The 9,066-nt window shown below is 36.4% G+C and overlaps 1 protein-coding gene across 1 annotated transcript in view; it reads left to right on the top strand.

The window, feature by feature from the left end:
- Nucleotides 1–634: 634 nt before the first annotated feature.
- The window catches only part of SYCP2 (synaptonemal complex protein 2), a 67,552-nt gene continuing 59,120 nt past the window's right edge, over nucleotides 635–9,066 (top strand). The window contains exon 1 of the mRNA XM_011992336.1: nucleotides 635–737. The gene's annotated coding sequence lies outside the window, so the exon portion shown is untranslated. The remainder of the gene's footprint in view (nucleotides 738–9,066) is intronic.

Raw genomic sequence — 9,066 nt, 5'->3', positions numbered from 1 at the left:
CTGGGCCTGGCGCAGTGCGTGACACGTGGCTCCACGTGCGGCCTCGCCTGGACTAGGCCCCAGGCTGGCCCAGCATCCGCGAACGCGGTGGCGTCTCCTTTTTTCTTGTTTTTGTTTGTTTGAGACGGAGCCTCGCTCTGTCGCCCAGGCCGGAGTGCGGTGGCGCCATCTCGGGTCAGTGCAGCCTCCGCCTCCCGGGTTCAAGCCATTCTCCTGCTTCAGCCTCCGGAGTGGCTGGGACTACAGGCGCCCGCCACCACGCCCAGCTGCTTTTGTGTGTTTAGTAGAGACGGGGTTTCTCCATGTTGGCCCAGCTGGTCTCGAACTCCTGACCTCAGGTCATCCACCTGCCTCGGCCTCACAAAGTGCTGGGATTACAGGTGTGAGCCACCTCGCCCGGCCTACATTTTTATTTTAGTCATGATGGGAGGAGGAGGACGCCTTCCCTCCCCTTCATTCGCCTTTAATGTCTTTTGGACACCTTAGCTGTGTTGGTTACCATGGCAGAGGGGACTTTGAATAATCCACTCCTGCTTGCGTTCATTCAGCAGTTTTTCCTTTGGGGGAAAATCTTTCCCTCCCCCATCTGCCAAATTGTTTTGTTTGTTACTGTTTTTAACCGTAACCACTTTACCTGCCTGCAGATACACAGTTATCCTCTTACTAGTTCTCTGTGTTGCTCGCTAACCAATCCCCCAGTTCAGTACACGGGGGCTCAAAACCTGCTTACTTGACACGTAAGTCCTCGCTTCTCTTGAAACATTATTATTCTGTTCTCGGTTTCCGAAGTCGTTCTGTTACATAGTAGTAGTTCCTAAAGATCTTTTAAATTGTTTCCTCATGAGGCTGGAAAAATAAGTGTATAACTTTTGTTTCTTTTTAGAGTTAGCTTTCTCTTTCATTTGCCAATGTTTATTTGTTTGATATTGTGGATAGTGCTGTGCTTTTGACACTATTGTGGCCTGTATACATTCAACTTTGAGGCGTGTGTGTGTGTAACTGGATTATTCAGTTTGCTTTCCTTGGTTTGTTTTTCCCCGACTGACTTCATGAAAAAGTAGATTAGAAACTAAAACCATCTTGTTAGCTTTATGTGCCTCTTTGGCTGTACCTTTTTCTGTGCTGTAATTAATGTCTCAGGGCACTTTGTAAAATACACTGCTTCAAATTGCTTTAGTTGTGAAAACAGATAAAGCATAAGCTAATGGGCAAGCCTGCCTCAATAGTTGCTGGCCCTAGGGAAAGAGTATAAATGGAGACAACACATTTTAAGTATTTAAAGTTTTAAATCAAGTTTTCAAATTGTAACATAAAATAGTCTCAAATTTCACAAACACACTTTCACTGCATCAAAATAGAAAAATACGTGTATGGCTATTATTATTATTGAGACTTGCTCTGTCGCCGAGGTGGGAATGCAGTAGCCGTGAACATGGCTCACTGAAACCTGGGCCTCCCACTTCAGCCTCCTATTAGCTAGACCACAGCTGCGAGCCACCAGGCCAGGCTTTTATTTTTGTAGAAATAGGATCTCACCATGTTGTCCATGCTGGTTTGGAGCTCCTGGATTCAAGCAATCCTCTTACCTGGGCCTCCCACAGTGCCAGCCACCAACATTACAGTCATAAGCCACCAGCCAAGGCTATTATTTTTATGATTGAATCCTGAAAAGTATCAAAGATAACTGAATACATTTATTACGGATATCTGATGATGAACTAGTAATCTCTGAATAAGTGATAAAATACTCACATAATTCGTAAGTTACTATATATAGTTCATTTTTATTTTAAAAATCATAATGAAGATTTTTAGTTATTTACTATTGACAGCCATGATCTAAGGGTTAAAACTGTAATTACTCAAAATGTGTTATACTCAAAATGTATCAAATTTGGGTTTATATCACAAACAAAATAGGTATAAAAGTATTTTTCTCTAAAAAAATTCTTAAATATTAAAATTCTCATAGAATTGTAATTAATGAATAGTTTCCTTAAAATTTTAACACTGGAATTGCTTATTTTTGAATAATTATGATATTATTAAATATTTTATAACAGTACATTTATTCACTATTTTAGCGTTTGCTTACTGTCTACTGTAAAGAATCCATATCATGTTCACGTAGTTTATGTCTAGATCTACATATATGTTAATATGAATTGCTTGCTACTACAAAATGTTCCTCAGCCACCGTGTGCTACTGTTGCAAATACTGTGCACTAATTTGCTAGTATTTCTAGAGTCACAAATTGGAATAAAAAGAGAAGGAAGAAGATGGGCATTTGGCACTGTTAAGAAGTAGTATCTTATGCAAGAATCAGCTGTATTCTTGCTTTGCAGGGGAAAGATTTGACAATATCTCTTTTCTCTTACCTAAGCACTTGCTCACATGCTATCTTTGTTCTGAAGCAGAGACTAAAGTATTAGCATTAGCATAATCTGAAACCTTCTTTGTATTCAATTGTGGCTTCACACTGTCCGACTTCTTTAAGTATTGTTTTTTTATTATGGAAAATTCGGACAAATAAAGTAAGCAGAATAGTGTAATTAATTGCAGTCCCCTTCTTTCATAGGCATAAGCAAAGGAAGTGTTTCTCAGGGGCCTGAAGGATAGAGTTATGAGAATGAATAATGTGTTCATGGTTATAGACTTTCTGGGGGTAGGGCTGAGTCCTGGATTTTGAGCTCATAGAGATGCCTGTGTGCTCCATAATAAGAGAGAGAGTGAGAAAGAGATTGCACTATGTAGAGTGCATAGCAAGGGCCCCTTTTGCTTTGTCCTAATGGTAGTGGTGATTGAAAGGGTATATATGAGTGTATGTTGAACCTTAGGAAACAGAATTAAGTTAATTTAATCCATTGTATTCTCAGTCCAGACACCATGCTTTACTACACTCCTCTAAATAAAAAATTAAACAATTAAAATTCTTTTTTTTTTTTGTCTTTTGATCCATTTTATTCCCTATCCCTAAGGTTATTTTCTTTGCTTGTGCAAATCATCCAATGTTCATATGCCCAGTATTTGTATCCTTCTTTAATAAAGTACCCTGTGGTCTTACACAGACACACACATATCAATAACAGTCATATGAGCCTTTATTAAGTATATTTTAGGTTTTACATAAATAATTTCTATTATCTCACTTTGCATTTTTTTGTGTGTGTTATATTGTGTTTGAGATGCACCGTATTCTGAGATCTTCTTCATTATATTCAGCTGCTGAATTCAGTTGCATCACTCACCACATTTCATGTTTATTTACCTCCTCCCCCATCACACTGACAGGCAGTTTCAGTTTCTTGATATTGGAAGAAATGCTTCAGTAAATATTTTTATATTCCCTTTGTGCTTTTGAGTTTCTCTAAAGTGTAAAATTAGGAGTGGAACTACTGTGTTATATGGTATTCCAGTTTACATTTTTACGCAATGCTATCAAACTCTTTTTCAAAGTGCAGTTATTTACTTCCCACCAGGAGTACATACATGATTTCCAATTTCCTTTATTCCCACTGTGACTTGGTAGTATCAGTCTCTTTAGTTTTTGCCAATCTGGTGGATGGTGGAGAGGGGACTGGTTGTTGTTTTACTTAGCATTCTGATTACCATGGAGGTAGCATTTTCATTTCTTTATTAGCCAGTTGAGTTTTATTTTCTGAATGACCTCTTCTTATTTTCCATTTTAGCTGTTGGGTTATTGCTTTTTTCTCCTTGTTTTGTTAAGTTCTTCATAATAATTCTTTTTATATTAATCCTTAGTCTCTTATTCCATTGCAAATGTCTTCCTAGTATGCTGCCTTTCTTTTACAGTGATGCACAAAAAGTTAAAATCTATTACTTTTTATGTTTTGTGCATTTTGTTTTAAATTCTTTCATATTGGAACATCTTAGTGATAGCCTCCTGTATTTTCTGCTAATAGTTTTTAAACATTTACTTTTTACATTTAGGTAGTTAATTTATCTAGACCTAATTTTTTTATGGCAAAGTAGATTTCTAATGTTATTTTTTCCACATGCCAATTCACTTTTTCCAGACTATTTATTGACCAGTTTACCTTTCCCTGATTTGCGAAACCATATGACTCAGATATGAACTTCCAACATATGCTTGACTATGCATTTGAATTCTGTTTTTTTTATTGATCCATTTGTTTTCCATTATTAATACTTCACTGTTTATAATTATTTCTTGTGATTTTGTAATATGTTTTAATATCAAATAAGGTGATCTTTCTTTGCTATTTTAAAAGTTATTTTAGTATTAGAGCAGCATTATTCCTCCATACACATTTTAAAAGAATTGGCCAAATCTGTCAAATTATTATTTTGTGTTTTTTACTGGAATTGCTTTGAAGTTTAGAAATTCAGATATTTATTTTAGTGAAGCATTGATGGTTTTATAATAAGTCCTTCCGTTAATGAGTAGGAACAACTCCATGTATTCGTATCTCTTGTTAAGGTCTTTGGTATATTATCTTCATAAAGATCATATCTCCTTTTTCGTTAGATTTATTCATTTTAGTTTTCTATATTAAAAAATTCAATTGTCTGATTATTGCTAATATAAAAAGGAATACTATAGATATTTATGCTGAGCCTTGCTGGAATCTCTCAAAGGTCCTCTGACAAACAGCATTCCTCTTTCTTCCTGGGTTCTGACCAATTAGGGGAAAAAAGTAACCTTCATTAGTCCTATATTGGCTAGGTTCATGGGTGTGAGTTTAGGTTGTTGGTTTAGTGAATTTGCTAATACTGAGCTCCAGAATTAAGCAAACTTACTGCCCAAGGCACTGCAAGGTAATCGAGTTAGACCTTTCCAGCCCTGCATTTTTTACCTTCCACCCTGGAAGAGAAAGCTTACTGTATTGACTCCATAGAAAAAGGACGAGCAAAATGTCGACTTTCTCACAGGGGCACAGCTTCCAGAAGGAACAAAACTGAAAACAACATGAAACTCCTCTTTCAGTTTTCATGTAAAAAAAAAAAAAAAAAAAAGGGTGGAGTTGAGCTGAACCTGACTCATTTTCTTTCCCAAAGTTACCAAACACTTCCAGCTCCTCTGTGGTGATGTAAGTTAAAGGAATAGAGAGAGGCCAATAGTATACTCAGCCTTTCTCACAGAAGCTGGGAGTAGGGAAAAGGTATTCTTCCTCTCTAACATTTCCTAGCTTTTTGTTCACTTAATTATTAACCTGTTTTTTGGAGATTTATCTGGATGGTTCTTTTCCTTTCTTCATGAGGCCATTACCTTCTTTTGGGTATTCTCTTTGGATTGTGGAAGAACTTTAGATGTTGACCGTGGAAGATTCTACTTTGGAGTTAGAACAGAAGATTAAAATTAAATTTTAATTTTAATTAATCATAAATGAAAGGCAGAAATGTCATTGTTTATTATACTTCCCATTCCAAATTATCTCTAGATGTAGAGCCTTTGATGTACTGTACTGAATAAAGGTATTTGGCAATACATAAAGATGTTTCAGCAGTAAAATGCCAACAAATTTGAATATAAAGATCTTCTGTTTTGAACATCTCAGGGAACCTTAAGGTTGAAAGATTAAAACCCTTTATAAGTTAAAGACCAAGGACTGAAAGATTTAAATGTCCAGAATCATTTTTTTTTGTGCTTCTGAATTTAAAAGTCTAAAGGCCAAAATTTTTAAGTTAAAGTCCCAAATACGCATTCTCAACAAATCCTATTATGTTCAGATGCAGTCAGATTCTTTGGTGGAGTTGGAGTTCTTTCATCAGCTGTAGCTTGAGCTGTCTTCCATGGAAAGGAAGTACCAGTTATATGTTCTCAGAAACTATATTAGTTCAATGCCAAAGTACTGGTATACATTATCTTTTAAAGCATTCAAAAGTTAGTAGTACATTATGCTTAGCACATTACTAGACCTGTTTCAACTTAGAAAAATTGCCAATGCTTGGTCCCTATTGCAGTAATTTCAGAAAATAAAAAATTTCTATTACCTAGTACTTAGCACTGCCAAAGATCGATTGAGCAGTCTCAGTGGTATGGGGGCAGGGGAAGAGAGTAGCCTGAGATGATGGTCTTCTTTTCTTAAAACTTTCCAGTAGACCAATCTCTGTTGATTATCCAGAATCTGACTTGCTTCACTTTAATTGAAATGGAGAAAATATTTCAGCAAGAGGCTAATTTTGGCACTAAATTTGAGGAATGTTTCTATGATTATGTCACCCTGTGATGGCATTGCTGCCTTATGTGCAGGGGTAACCTGGTCTGCCCTGGTTACTAGCTCTTATTTGACATGTTTTCCTTCCCCATCCAGTACATTCAAAACCTCAACTTTTATTTCTTCTTTGAATCCCATGTTTTCAGCATTCCAATACTGAATTAAGTTTGGGCTTTATGTAGTGACTGTTATGGGTTGAATTGTGTTCCCCTAAAAAGATATGTGAGATTCTAATTCCCAGTATCTCAGAATGGAACCTTTTCTGGAAATAGGGTCTTTGCATTTAACCGAGTTAAGTTATTAACTTGTTATTTAAGTTATTAGGGTGGACCCTAATCCAATATATATTTATAAAAAAGGGAAATTTGGATACAGATATGCATAGAAGACAAGGTGAAAATTAAAAGGAAGAATACCATGTGATAAAGGAGGCAGAGACTGGATTTATGCTGCCACAAGTCAAGGAATGTCGGCAGCTACCAGAAGCTTAAGGAGACAGGAAAGATCCTTCCTCTAGCACTTTCAGAGGCAGTATGATCCGACTGACCCCTTTATTTCATCCATCTTGTCTCCACACTGAGATAATTTCTGCTTCTAAGCCATCCAGTTTGTGGCACTTTGTTAAGGCAACCCTGGAAATTAATACAGTGACATGGAGTCCACACATAGCTGTGAGCAAACCTTTTTCTTGTTGTTACAGAAGCAGTTGGCAAAATTCCATCCCTTATGGAATTTCTCAGATTTATGAAACCTGTCTTACAGGAGAAGGGTCCTCCTTCAATCCATATTTGTTTTGGCTACAGACTCTATCCCAACAGATTCCTGAATGGAAGCTGCTTTTGTTGCTTCTGAAGTTTGTTTCCTTAATACTAGGAGGTGGGATTAGGAAGAATTCCGGCCTATAGACAAACATAAATTCAGAGCTATTATTTCCACAGTTCTCCGTGAGGTTTTGACAAAGTAGTGAAGTTTTAAAGCAGGCATATTGTGTGCTTCACATAATCTAAGTGAACACTCATGAACTTCTGGTTTTCTTAAAAAATGAACTCTAACAGATTGATAATCAATTATAGTACCTACATGTATTGGGGAGAAGTAGTAGTCCCAGTAATCCTCTGTTTGATGGAGAAATCTTACCTGTATTTAAAACATTTAGGAATCAAAGATGTTAATTATAACCTTGTTACCAGGGCAATACATTAACAAGTGAGGCAGCTAGTCAGAGTTATAGACTCTTTTGAAGGTGGAAGGTCAGAGGCTATGACATTAAATAGGCTGTGGTGCCAAAATAGGATCCTTTTGTTCAGTGCATATTTCCAAGAGTATGTTTACATAAACTGATAACCAAATAACTTAGTAACTGTTGTGAATATTCACACCAGTGAATAATATATGAGAGATAAATATTTTCATCTCTGTGGCCTACCTTGTTCTCTAAATGATGTTTTCCAACAGAGTTCTTTCTTTTGTTAAATCCCATGCCCATGGATTGAGAAAATCAATAGGTTATTTTATTTTAAGTTCTGGTCTACATGTGCAAGATGTGCAGGTTTGTTACACAGGAAAATGTTTGTCATGGTGGTTTGCTGCACCTATCAACCTGTAAATGTTAAACTCAGCATGCCTTAACTGTTTTTGCTTATGCTCTCCCTCCTGCCGCCCCACCAGGCCCCAGTATGTGGTGTTCCCCTCCCTGTATCCATATGTTCTCATTGAACAATAGTTTCTAATTTTAAGGTTGTCCAACTTAGCAGTTGTCTTTTATGGTTAGAGTTTTTTTATAATCTTGCTTATTGCTTATTTCTTATTGCATGGTCATGAAGATGTTCTAATATATTATGTTCTAGAAACTTAATTGTTTTCAATTTTCGTTCCACCTGGAAATGGTGTTTGCGTATGGTATGAGATGGTTAGTATGAAGTAGTGAGGTTTTGTTGTATTTCTTATGAACATCCAGTTGAACAGTATAGATTAATTGTAAAGATTATCTTCCCCTTTCTTTACTGCTTTGTGTTCTACCTTTATTGTAAATCAGGTCATGTGTATAGGTCTGTTTCTGGATTCTCTTCAGTTCCATCTGTGTTGGACTTTTGTGTTAAATCCAACGGTAATAGAGTTTTATTAGCTTTCTTTTGGTTAATGTTTGTGTGGTAGATATCTTTTCTTTTTATTTCCAACTTTTTTATAGCCCCTTATTTAAGGTATATCTCTTAAAAGTATAATATTTTTGGGCAGCATATAGTTTTAAAAATGATTAACCTACCCGACAGTTCAATTTTTTCTTTTTAATTATTGTGGGTACATAGTAGGTGTCAATATAGTATGTGAGACGTTTTGGTACAGGCATGCAATGTTAAATGAGCACATTATGGAGAATGGGGTGTCCATCCCTCAAGCATTGATCCTTTGAGGACAATCTGACTTTTAACTGGAGTTGTAGAGGAGGCAAAACTTTACCTCTTCCCTTTTAGAGTTAAATTGACATAGATCAACTGGAGAAAAGCACACAAATTTCTTTAATACAAGTTGTACATGACACAGGATCCCTCATAAGAAAATGAAGACCCAAAGAAGTAGTTAGGGTCAGTCAGTTATATACTGAATTGGACAAAGAACAGTTAAGTTGTGAAATAAGATAAGGCAAAGAGGCTTTAGGCTAGGGTAGTTAATTGGGTGGAGAAATGACTAGGAAGATAAGAGTTGGTTTAACAAAGTCTGGTTGTACAGATTTTCTTGATTTTTAACTTTCCCCCCCTTGATTATAAGATTACTTCCCTTTTGGTATAGGGAGGACATCTTTCACACGGGAATTTCATTTCCTGCTTTTAGGAAACAGAATGAAGGTCAGAGTGATCTTGTACCTGC

Source organism: Mandrillus leucophaeus, unplaced genomic scaffold (assembly GCF_000951045.1).
Source record: "Mandrillus leucophaeus isolate KB7577 unplaced genomic scaffold, Mleu.le_1.0 Scaffold41, whole genome shotgun sequence".
Classification (NCBI taxonomy): Eukaryota; Metazoa; Chordata; class Mammalia; order Primates; family Cercopithecidae; genus Mandrillus; species Mandrillus leucophaeus.
This window is presented reverse-complemented; position numbering and strand designations above follow the sequence as displayed.